At 43.0% G+C, this 12,380-nt stretch overlaps 1 non-coding gene across 1 annotated transcript; it reads right to left on the bottom strand.

The window, feature by feature from the left end:
• Positions 1-10,092: 10,092 nt before the first annotated feature.
• LOC116355568 (U5 spliceosomal RNA) lies at positions 10,093-10,208 on the bottom strand. The gene has a single exon (XR_004204576.1). It is a non-coding gene; the product is annotated as a U5 spliceosomal RNA (small nuclear RNA).
• Between the last annotated feature and the right edge of the window lie 2,172 nt (positions 10,209-12,380).

Below are 12,380 nucleotides of genomic sequence, written 5' to 3'. Positions count from 1 at the left end.
CTTTGTAGTTCCATTGAATCATTCACATTTTCCAAAATAGTTTGTGTAGAAAGTGTGTACTATTGTACTACCAGTGGTGTAAAGTACTTAAGAAAAATACTTTAAAGTACTACTTAAGTCATTTTTTGGGGTGTCTATACTTTACTTGACTATTTTACTTCACTACATTGCTAAAGAAAATAATGTACTTTTTACTCCATACATTTTCCCTGACACCCAAAAGTTACAGTTGAAGATGGAAGTTTACATGCACCTTAGTCAACTACATTTAAACTCAGTTCCTGACATTTAGTCCAGGTAAAAAATTCCCTGTCTTAGGTCAGTTAGAATCACCACTTTATTTTAAGAATGTGAAATGTCAGAATAATAGTAGAATGATTTATTTCAGCTTTTATTTCTTTCATCACATTTCCAGTGGGTCAGAAGTTTACACTCAATTAGTATTTGGTAGCATTGCCTGTAAATTGTTTAACATGGGTCAAACGTTTTGGGTAGCCTTCCACAAGCTTCCCACAATAAGTTGGGTGAATTTTGGCCCATTCCTCCTGACAGAGCTGGTGTAACTGAGTCAGGTTTGTTGGCCTCCTTGCTCGCACACGCTTTTTCAGTTCTGCCCACAAATGTTCTACAGGATTGAGGTCAGGGCTTTGTGATGGCCACTCCAATATTTTTTGTCCTTAAGCCATTTTACCACAACTTTGGAAGTATGCTTGGGGTCATTGTCCATTTGGAAGACCCATTTGCGACCAAGCTTTTACATCCTGACTGATGTCTTGAGATGTTGCTTCAATATATCCACATAATTTCCCTCCCTCATGATGCCATCTATTTTGTGACGTGCACCAGTCGCTCCTGCAGTAAAGCACACCCACAACATGATGCTGCCACCTCCGTGCTTCACGGTTGGGATGGTGTTCTTCGGCTTGCAAGCCTCCCCCTTTTTCCTCCAAACATAACGATGGTCATTATGGCCAAACAGTTCTATTCTTGTTTCGTCAGACCTGAGGACATTTCTCCAAAAAGTACAATCTTTGTCCCCGTGTGCAGTTGCAAACCATAGTCTGGCTTTTTTATGGCGGTTTTGGAGCAGTGGCTTCTTCCTTGCTGAGCCGCCTTTCAGGTTATGTCGATATAGGACTCGTTTTACTGTGGATATAGACACTTCTGTACCGGTTTCCTTCAGCATCTTCACAAGGTCCTTTGCTCTTGTTCTGGGATTGATTTGCACTTTTCGCACCAAAGTACGTTCATCTCTAGGAGACAAAACGTGTCTCCGTCCTGAGCGGTATGATGGCTGCATGGTCTCATGGTGTTTATACTTGCGTACTATTGTTTGTACAGATGAACGTGGTACCTTCAGGCGTTTGGAAATTGCTCCCAAGGATGAACCAGACTTGGGGAGGTCTACAATTTTCTTTCTGAGGTCTTGGCTGATTTCTTTTGATTTTCCCATGATGTCAGGCAAAGAGGCACTGAGTTTTAAGGTAGGCCTTGAAATACATCCACAGGTACACCTCCAATTGACTCAAATTATGTCAATTAGCCTATCAGAAGCTTCTTAAGTCATGACATAATTTTCTGGAATTTTCCAAGCTGTTTAAAGGCACAGTCAACTGAGTGTATGTAAACTTCTGACCCACTGGGGTCAGATACAGTGAATTATAAGTGCAATAATCTGTCTGTAAACAATTGTTGGAAAAATTACTTGTATCATGCACATAGTAGATGTTCTAACCGACTTGCCAAAACTACAGAAAAACTAGTTTAAATGACTCCAACTTAATTGTATGTAAACTTCCAACTGTACATGATGAATGCTTAGCAGGACAGGAAAACGGTCCAAATCATGCACTTATCAAGAGAACACCTGGTCATCCCTACTGCCTCTGATCTGGCAAACTCACTAAACCTCATGCATCGTTTGTAAATTATATTGGGGTGTTAGAGTGTGTACCCCTGGCTATCCGTAAGTTTTAAAAACAAGAAAATGGTGCCGTCTGCTTTGCTTAATATAAGGAATTTGAAATGACTTCTACTTTTGATACGTAAGTACATTTAGAACCAAATACTTTTAGACTTTTACTCAATTAGTATTTTACTGGGTGACTTTAACTTTCATTTGAGTAACTTTCTATTAAGCTATCTATGCATTTATTCAAGTATGACAATTGCTTTCATCAGATTGAAGTAGTGTCCAGCAAAGTATACTGCATCAAAAAAGCATTCAATGCCTCATCAACATACAGTTCTAAACCGACCGAGTCTTACTCCAGTCCAACAGGTGGCGATAAAGTCGTGCACCCCCAATAACATCAAGGCAAGTGCATGTCATTTCCGGTTTTCTTTTTCGTTACACACATATTTGTGTAATTAATTGATCATGTAAACATGTTATTAAATCGATCAACCACTTGTAATACACAATAAGTAGGCCTACTCTAGATGAGGTCTGGATTAGAAATGTAGAATAGAAATGTGATAGCAACTGAAAAAAATATTGTAGTAATAGAGTAGTAATAGTGCAGAAGGTAATAACGTGTATTAAACCAAAAACTGGTAAATGCACCACCTAACCTCGTGTCCAGCAGGTTTCGCTTATTTTTTATTTCACCTTTATTTAACCAGGTAGGCCAGCCTGCGATCAGGCCAAGATAGAGCAAAGCAGTGCGACACAAACAACAGAGTTACAAATTGAATAAAAAATGTATTGTTTACATTAAGATATTCAATATACCCAACTGAATACGACTGCGATTTCGTTTCAAAATCTAAGGAAGCCCCGTGGTAAAGCAAGGAGTCAAAAAACTTTCAGATTCTTATATTGTTCCGGCGCCACGGAAAACTTTAGTAAAAAAAAAAAGCGAAAGAATTACGCGATCTGAAAAGAAAAACGAGCATACAGCTTAACATTGGGAGTTCCCTTTTCCGATAGCGGTAATACTAATCTCGCTGCCCAGAAACAAATATCGTGCCCTGTTCAACGTGTACAGTCATAACTATGTAATGCATAACATTAGGATAGTAAATAATATATTATTGTTTTAATATATTACAGTAGAAAACAAAATAATTTTGTTCCGTGATTCCGTGCAGCACATATTTACACTGAACAAAAATATAAATGCAACATTCAACAATTTCAAAGATTTTACTGAGTTACAATTCATTTAAACCAATCAGTCACTTGAAATGAATTAATTAGGCCTTAATCTATGGATTTCACATGACTGGGAATACACATATGTATCTGTTGGTCACAGATACAATACATGGCCAAAAGTATGTGGACATATGCTCATCAAAAATCTAATTTCAAAATCATGGGCATTAATATGGAGTTGGTCCCCCCTTTGCTGCTATAACAGTCTCCACTCTTCTGAAGGCTTTTCACTATATGTTGGAACATTTCTGCCGGGATTTGCTTCCATTCAGCGACAAGAGCGTTAGTGATGTCAGGCACTGATGTTGGGCAATTTGGCCTTGCTCGTAGTTGGAGTTCCAATTCATCCCTAAGGTGTTCGATGGGGTTGAGGTCAGGGCTCTGTGCAGGCCAGTCAAGTTCTTCCAAACCGATGTCAACAAACCATTTCTGTATGGACCTCATTTTGTGCACAGGCATTGTCATGATGAAATAGGAAAGGGGCCTTCCCCAAACTGTTGCCACAAAATTGGAAGCACAGAATTGTCTAGAATGTCAAGATTTCCCTTCACTGAAACATGAAAAACAGCTCCAGATCATTATTTCTCAAACTTTACAGTTGGCACTATGCATTGGGGCAGGTAGCGTTCTCCTGGCATCCGCCAAACCCGGATTCGGCCGTCAGACTGCCAGACGATTTTTACATGCTATGCTCTTCAGCACTCGGCGATCCCGTTCTGTGAGCTTGTGTGACCTACCACTTCACGGCTGAGCCGTTCTTGCTCCGAGACGTTTCCACTTCACAATAACAGCACTTACAGTTGACTGTGGCAGGGTTAAGAACTTGAACACGCTGTCATACACGTAAATCCAGAGCATCCCAAACATGCTCAATGGATGACATGTCTGGTGACTCTGCAGGCCATGGTAGAACTGGGACATTTCTTTTTCTTCCAGTTATTGTGTACAGATCCTTGTGTTATGTGGCTGTGTACTATCATGCTGAAACATGAGGTGATGGCAGAAAATTAATGGCACGACAATGGGCCTCAGGATCTCGTCACGGTATCTCTGTGCATTTAAAATTGCCATTGATAAAATGCAATTGTGTTTGTTGTTCGTAGCTTATGCCTGCCCATACCATAACCCCACCGCCACCATGGGGCACTTTGTTCACAATGTTGACATCAGCAAATCTCTCACCCACACGACGCCATACACGCCGTCTCCCTGTTCAGTTGAAACCTGGATTCATCCGAGAAGAGCACACTTCTCCAGCGTTCCAGTAAACATCGAAGGGGGTTAGTCCGTTACACCGCTTAACTGCAGTCAGGTCAAGACCCTGGTGAAGACGACTAGCACGCAGATGAGCTTCTCTGAGAACGTTTCTGCCAGTTCGATTGTGAAAACCCACAGTTTCATCAGCTGTCTGGATGGCTGGTCTTAGACGATCCCGCAGGTGAAGAACCCAGCTAGACCAGTTCAAAAGCTTAGCTAATAGTAATACAGATATCTTGCTAAAATACATAGCATACATCACGCATTTAGGTTTTCAATAGGCCTAGCCGATCTGTTTGTCTAATCCTTTCTCCTTCCATCTGTCTAGGCCCCTAGCTACTCACTGTCTGCTGCAGTGGATATTCGCCCTGCGCTGCTTGTGTTTCACCAGTAGAGGTGCCTGGACCAGAAAGACCCAGAGCCCTCACAGATTAGAGGGAAACAAGAGCTCAGTCAGTCAACAAGTCAGGACAAAAAGCAACTTCAAGAACTGCTGTCTGATATCTCCCCTTTCCATTCCATCCTGCTGTGGGAAACCAGTTGAAATCTCTCCGGGTTCAACCACTCTGACAGTAAACAACCATATTTGTCATCTCAATGATGTTCCAAGTTTTTTCTCAATTAATTGTATTACTATGCTAATCATATTACATGTACAATATACATGTAGAAATAAAGAATGCACTTTAACCACAGGCTAAATCTTAACAAATGGAACATTAACATTAGCTGATCTGCAAAACACTGACAGGTTGCTTCCAGGTAGGAGATGTACAAAAAGTAATGTAGAAAAACAGTCTAATTTAGACACGTTTGTGTATCTCCAACATGTGCAAGTAAAGAAAATGCACTAGATAGAAGATGACACCAGAAACAGTCAAGGAAGACATAGCCTTGTGTGTGTACTGTGAGTACAGCCTCTATTTATAGATCACTGATCAGAGAACTAAGATGCCTTTTTGCCACACAGGAAATGGTCATGTTATCGTCCTCTTGGGCATTCTCCTCATGGGATTGTCGTTAGTGTGTTCTACAATGTTGGGGCGGCAGTGTAGCCTAGTGGTTAGAGCATTGGACTAGTAACCGAAAGGTTGCAAGTTCAAATCCCCGAGCTGACAAGGTACAAAATCTGTCGTTCTGCCCTTGAACAGGCAGTTAACCCACTGTTCCTAGGCCGTCATTGAAAATAAGAATTTGTTCTTAACTGACTTGTCTAGTTAAATAAAGGTTAAAAAAAATTAAACAAAAATAAAAAAAATAAAAATGTGAATTGTCAGATGCTTGGTTAATGTATTTCTGTCGCTAAAACATTCATCACATACTGTGCACACAAAGGTTTCTCCCCTGTGTGGCTCCTCATGTGTAATTATGGATTTCCATTCTGATTGAACACTTTGCCACACTGATAAGGATTCTCCCCTGTGTGAGTCCTCATATGTCTCTTCATTTTAGTACTCTTGCTGAAATGTTTTACCACAAACAGGACAAATCTGTGCTCCAATGTGAATTTTAAAGTGATTGATCAAACTTTATGTGGACTCAAATCTTTCTCCGCACATACTGCAAAAATGTTATTCATTCCCTTTATGCGTTTGCACATGTTTAAATCAAAGAACCCATTTTGTGAAGACTTCCAACACACCTTACAACTAGGACCAGCATGACCTTGACCGGTCGACTTCAGCTGGGTCATAGACTTCCTGCCACACTTGGTCTTATGGAAGCTTTGTCCTCCATTCTCCATCCATTCACATCTTACATCCTGAGCTGCAAAACAGTAGTAGCTGGATGTTGGTTCTGTTTCTTCATAGCTCTCTTCATCCGACACTGTTTCAATCTGTTCATTTGAGTCTCTTAGTAGAGAATCCATCTCTCTGTTTTTCTCAATTGGGGCATGGTAAAATATGTGAAGACTGAGTGGGGTCCTCCTGGTCATAGTCACTTTTCTGACAGATGATTGAACAAGTCTTTGCAAGAAAGGGGAGAGGAAAAGTTCTCTGTATGGCCCACCAGAGTACTCACCCCTACGGTCAAGCCTGGTCTTTTAGTGGACAGGAGGACACGAAATGACCAGTAGTCCCGCAATACAGACTCTCAGGGGAACTCGGGTAGCCTTGGGTCTTCTCGGCCACGGAGACGTCGGTAAGGTGGAATCCTTGGGTGGGCGAGTGGAATCGGACCTCCTCTCCTTCCTACGTTCCCTTAGCCTCCCATCGATCCGGATGGTCAAAGGCAATGAGCGAGTCGAAATCCGTCGGGAGTTCCCGGGCTACTAGCTCGTCTTTCACTTCCTCCGATAATCCGTACAGGAATGTGTCGAACAGCGATTCCGGGTTTCAGGTACTCTCCGCTGCCAATGTGCGAAACTCCACAGCAAAGTCTGCCACACTGCGGGAGTCTTCCCGAAGCTGAAATAACTTCCGGGCAGCCTCTCTCTAAAACCTTCTTCACCTCTGCCACAAACTCTTCCAGACTGAAGCATACGGCCGACTCGAGCAGTCCGAGGGGAAGGAGGAGGGCTGCAGCTCAATGATGAGAGAACACTGCTTGAGAAACGGCCGACAGGTTCCCGACTCTCCAGCGAAGCATTCCGGAGAAGGTAAGTGGGGTTCTCTGGAAACTGATTGGCCGCGCTGCTAACAGCCGGGTTACTGAGGGGCTGGGAGGTTATCGCCTTGGTAGGCTGCCTGACAGACAAGCCGCGGAATTGCTCCAGCAATGCGTTCAATGCTCAGTCGGCAAAGGACTGGAACCCTTCCAAAAGACCACCAAACAACTCCTCGTGCCTTCCAATGGTGTCTCCATAAGAGGAGACGGCTTTGCAGAGCTGGTCCTATCTGCTGGGTCCGCCATGGCCAGTTTGTACTATCAAGGCTCAGGAGAAGACCCAGATGCAGACAGTTTCAAAGTAACAAAAGTTTATTACAAAAATTGGGGGCAAAGCAAACGGCAGGTCAATGGCAGGCAGAGGTCAGTAATCCAGAGCAGAGTCAGAAAGATACAGAACGGCAGGCAGGCTCAGGGTCAGGGCAGGCAGAGGTCAGTAATCCAGAGCAGAGTCAGAAAGATACAGAACGGCAGGCAGGCTCAGGATCAGGGCAGGCAGAGGTCAGTAATCCAGAGCAGAGTCAGAAAGATACAGAACGGCAGGCAGGCTCAGGGTCAGGGCAGGCAGAGGTCAGTAATCCAGAGCAGAGTCAGAAAGATACAGAATGGCAGGCAGGCTCAGGGTCAGGGCAGGCAGAGGTCAGTAATCCAGGGTGGTGTGACAAGGTACAGAATGGCAGGCAGGCTCAGGGTCAGGGCAGGCAGAATTGTCAATACAGGGAAAGCTAGAAAACAGGTATTAGAGAAAGACAGAAGCAAAGGGAAAACACTGGTGGGCTTTTTGTCCTGTTGAACGAACTGGCACCAGACAGTAGATAGCCACTAGGTAGCCTAGTGGTTAGAGCATTGGACCAGTAACTGAAAGGTTGCAAGATTGAATCCCAGGGCTGACAAGCTAAAAATCTATCGCTCAGCCCCTGAATAAGGCAGTTAACCCACTGTTCCTTGGTCGTCATTGAAAATAAGATTTTGTTCTTAAGACTTGCCTAGTTAAATAAAAGTAAAAAATAAATAAAAAACTGAACACAGGTATAAATAGCCTGGGGATAATGAGGGAGATGGGTGACACCTGGAGGGGGGTGGAGACGAGCACAAAGACAGGTGAAACAGATCAGGGTGTGGCAATTGGCACTAAACTGAATTACGAGACAAGCTGTCAAAAGGGCTTATACCAAAGAGGAGAAAATAGCCTACTGTCAATCATTAATGTATATATTTCTGTAATTAACTGACAATAGAAGCATGGTAATATGAAGGAAGCAAAGTTCATCACTTGTAATATACTGTGCATTTAGAAAGTATTCAGGCCCATTGGCTTTTTATTCTAAAATTGATTACATGTATTTTCTTCCCCATCCATTAACACACAATAACAAATAATAACAAAGCGAAAACAGGTTTTTAGACATTTTTGCACATTTATTCCAAATAAAAAACAGAAGTACCTTATATATATATATATAAGTATACAGAACCTTTGCTATAAGACTCGGAATTGAGCTCAGGTGCATCCTGTTTCCATTGATCCTCCTTGAATGGAGTCCACCTGTGGTAAATTCAATAGATTGAACATGATTTGGAAAGGCACAAACCTGTCTATATAAGGTCACACAGTTGACAGTGCATGTCAGAGCAAAAACTAAGCCATGAGGTCAAAGGAGCTGTCCGTAGAGCGCCGAGATAGGATTGTGTAGAAGCACAGATCTGGGGAAGGGTGCCAAAATATTTCTGCAGCATTGACGGTCCCCAAGAACACAGTGGCCTCCGGCGGCAGGTAGCTTAGGGGATAGAGCTTTGGGCCAGTAACCGGAAGGTTGCTGGATTGAATCCCTGACCTGACAAGGTAAAAGTCTATCATTCTGCCCCTGAGCAAGGCAGTTAACCCACTGTTCACCGGGCGCCGTGGATGTCGATTAAGGCAGCCCCCCGCATCTCTCTGATTCAGAGGGGTTGGGTTAAATGCAGAAGACACATTTCAGTTGAATACATTCAGTTGGACAACTAACTAGGTATCCCCTTTTCACCCATTCTTAAATGGAAGAAGTTTGGAATCACCAAGACTCTTCCTAGAGCAGTCCTCCTGGCCAAACTGAGCAATCAGGGGAGAAGGACTGTCATTGAGGTGACCAAGAACCTGATGGTCACTCTGACAGAGCTCCATAGTTCCTCTGTGGAGATAGGAGAACCTTCCAGAAGGACAACCATCTCTGCAGCACTCCACCAATCAGGCCTTAATGGTAGAATAGCCAGATGGAAGCCACTCCTTAGTAAAAGGCACATGACAGCCCGCTTGGAGTTTGTCAAAAGGCACTTGAACAACTTTCAGACCATGAGAAACAAGATTCTCTGGTCTGATGAAACCAAAATTGAACTCTTCAGCCGGAATGCCAAGCATCACGCCTGGAGGAAACCTGGCACCATCCCTACCGTGAAGCACGGTGGTGGCAGCATGTTTTTCAGGGGCAGGCACTGGGAAACTAGTCAGGATCGAGGGAAAGATGAACGGAGCAAAGTACAGAGAAATCTTTGAAGAAAACCTGCTCCAGAGCGCTCAGGACCTCAGACTGGAGCGAAGGTTCACCTTCCAACAGGACAATGACCCTAAGCACACAGCCAAGACAAAGCAGGAGTGGCTTTAGAACAAGTCTCTGAATGTCCTTGAGTTGCCCAGCCATGAGCCCGGACTTGAACCCGATCGAACACATCTGGAGAGACCTGAAAATAGCTGTGCAGCGACGCTCTCCATCCAACCTGACAGAGCTTGAGGGTCTGAACATTTATGTAAATGTCCTATTTAAATTTTGTATTTGTAATACATTTGCAAAAAATATATATATAATCCGTTTTATAATAAGAACGTGATGTAACAAAATGTGGAAACAGTCATGGGGTCTTAATACTTTCCGAATGCACCGTACAATAACTCTACATGACATGTATAAATGTTATAGCGACTGAAAATAATTATAGTAGTAATAGAGCAGCAAAGCAGAAAGTACTACGCTCATCATCAAACATAAGTAACTTGTAAATGCAAAGTCTGAGATTACAATTCACAACCCAAAGGCAGCCCCGCGGTTAAGCAGGGCATCAAAAAATTCGTTGATACTCATATTGTTCCTCTCCACGGAAATCTTTAGTAAAAGGCGAAAGATTTATGCGATCTGAAGAGAAACCAGAGTTTACTGACTATTCTTACGTGACATTGGGAAGGGATTCAAGGACTTCCCTTTTCCGATAGCGGTAATACTAATCTCGCGATCCAGAAACAAATCTCGTGCCCTGTTCAACGTGTACAGTCATAACTATGTAATGCATAACATTATGATCGTAAAAACATATTCCTGTTTTAATATATTACAGTAGAAAACAAAAAATATTTCACATGAAGTGCATGATGGGTAACTAGTAACGCATGCACAGTTGTATTTGCACTTGCTTAACGGCAGGTGGCACTCTTGTGTTGATTTCGCCGTGCGTTAGAGGCTGTCAGAGATTCTTAAGTCAACCACGTATCATTGAAACCCAGCTTCAGTTCCAAAGAGAAAAATTATAATATAAAATGAAATAAACAACTGGGTCATTTTATCTTAGGTAAAGTAGAAGTGTCCCCACAAGATCTTAGAATGTTTACCATAATAACTTTTAATAGTGACAGAGATTATATGGAGGAATTTATTTCTCTACCTGTCTGATCATGATTCCGTGTAGCACATATTTACACTGAACAAAAATATAAACGCATCATGCAACAATTTCAACGATTTGACTGAGTTTACAATTCATATAAGGAAATCAGTCAATTGAAATAAAATCCTTAGGTTCTAATTAATGGATTTCACATGATTGGGAATACACATATTGTGTATTGGTCACAGATACACTACATGGCCAAAAGTATGTGGACACCTGCTCGTCGAACATCTCATTCCAAAATTATGGGTATTAATATAGAGTTGGTCCCCCCTTTGCTGCTTTAACAGTCACCAGTCTTCTGTGAAGGATTTCCACTATATGTTGGAATATTGCTGTGGCGACTTGCTTCGATTTAGCCACAAGAGCGTTAGTGATGTCCGGCAATGTTGGGCAATTAAGCATGGCTCGCAATTGGTGTTCCAATTCATCCCAAAGGTGTTCAATGGGGTTGAGTTCAGGGCTCTGTGCAGGCAAGTCAAGTTCTTCCACACCGATCTCGACAAACCATTTCTGCACGGACCTCACATTGTGTACGGGGACATTGTTATGCTGAAAGAGGAAAGGGGCCTTCCCCAAACTATTGCCACAAAATTGGAAGCACAGAATCGTCTAGAATGTCATTGTATGCTGTAGCATTAACATTTCCCTTCAATGGAACTAATGGGCCTAGCCCGAATCATGAAAAATAGCCCAAGACCATTATTCCTCCTCCATCAAACTTTACAGTTAGCAGGTAGCATTCTCCTGGCATCTGCCAAACCAAGATTCTTCCGTAGTACTGCCAGATGGTGAAAGCAATTCATTCCTCCAGAGAACGCGTTTCTACTTCTCCAGAGTCCAATGGCGGCGAGCTTTACACCACTCTAGCAGACGCTTGGCATTGCACATGGTGATCTTAGGCTTGTGTGCAGCTGCTCGGCCATGGAAACGCATTTCATGAAGCTCCGACGAACAGTTATTGTGCCCACGTTGCTTCCAGAAGCAGTTTGGAACTCGGTAGTGAGTGTTGCAACCGAGAACAGACGATTTGTACACGCTACGCGCTTCAGCAGTCGGCGGACCGTTCTGTGAGCTTGTGTAGCCTACCACTTGTGTGGCCTACCATAACAGCAGTTACAGTTGACGGGGGCAGCTCTAGCAGGGCAGAAATTTGACAAACTGACTTGTTGGAACAGTGTCATCCTATGACAGTGCTACGTTGAAAGTCACTGAGCTCTTCAGTATGTGCCATTCTACTGACAAAGTTTGTTTATGGAGATTGTATGTCTCTGTGCTCAATTTTATACACCTGTCAGCAACAGGTGTGCTGAAATAGCCAAATCAGGCTGTTGATCATGGAATATTGTCCCACTTCTCTTCAATGGCTGTGCGAAGTTGCTGGATATTGGCGGGAACTGGAACATGCTGTCATACATGTAGATCCAGAGCATCCCAAACATGCTCCGTGGGTGATATAACTGGTGAGTATGCAGGCGACGGAAAAACTGGGACATTTGACATTGTGTACAGATCCTTGCGACATGTTTCAGCATGATAATGCAAGGCCACATGAGGTGATGGCGAATTAATGGCACGAAAATGGGCCTCAGGTTCTCGTCACGGTATCTCTGTGCATTCAAATTGCCATTGACAAAATGCAATTGTGCATTTGCCCACTGAA

The sequence above is a fragment of the Oncorhynchus kisutch genome, linkage group LG20 (genome assembly GCF_002021735.2).
Source record: "Oncorhynchus kisutch isolate 150728-3 linkage group LG20, Okis_V2, whole genome shotgun sequence".
Lineage (NCBI taxonomy): Eukaryota > Metazoa > Chordata > Actinopteri > Salmoniformes > Salmonidae > Oncorhynchus > Oncorhynchus kisutch.
The sequence above is the reverse complement of the archived record's forward strand: the minus strand, read 5'-3'. Positions and strand labels throughout refer to the sequence as shown.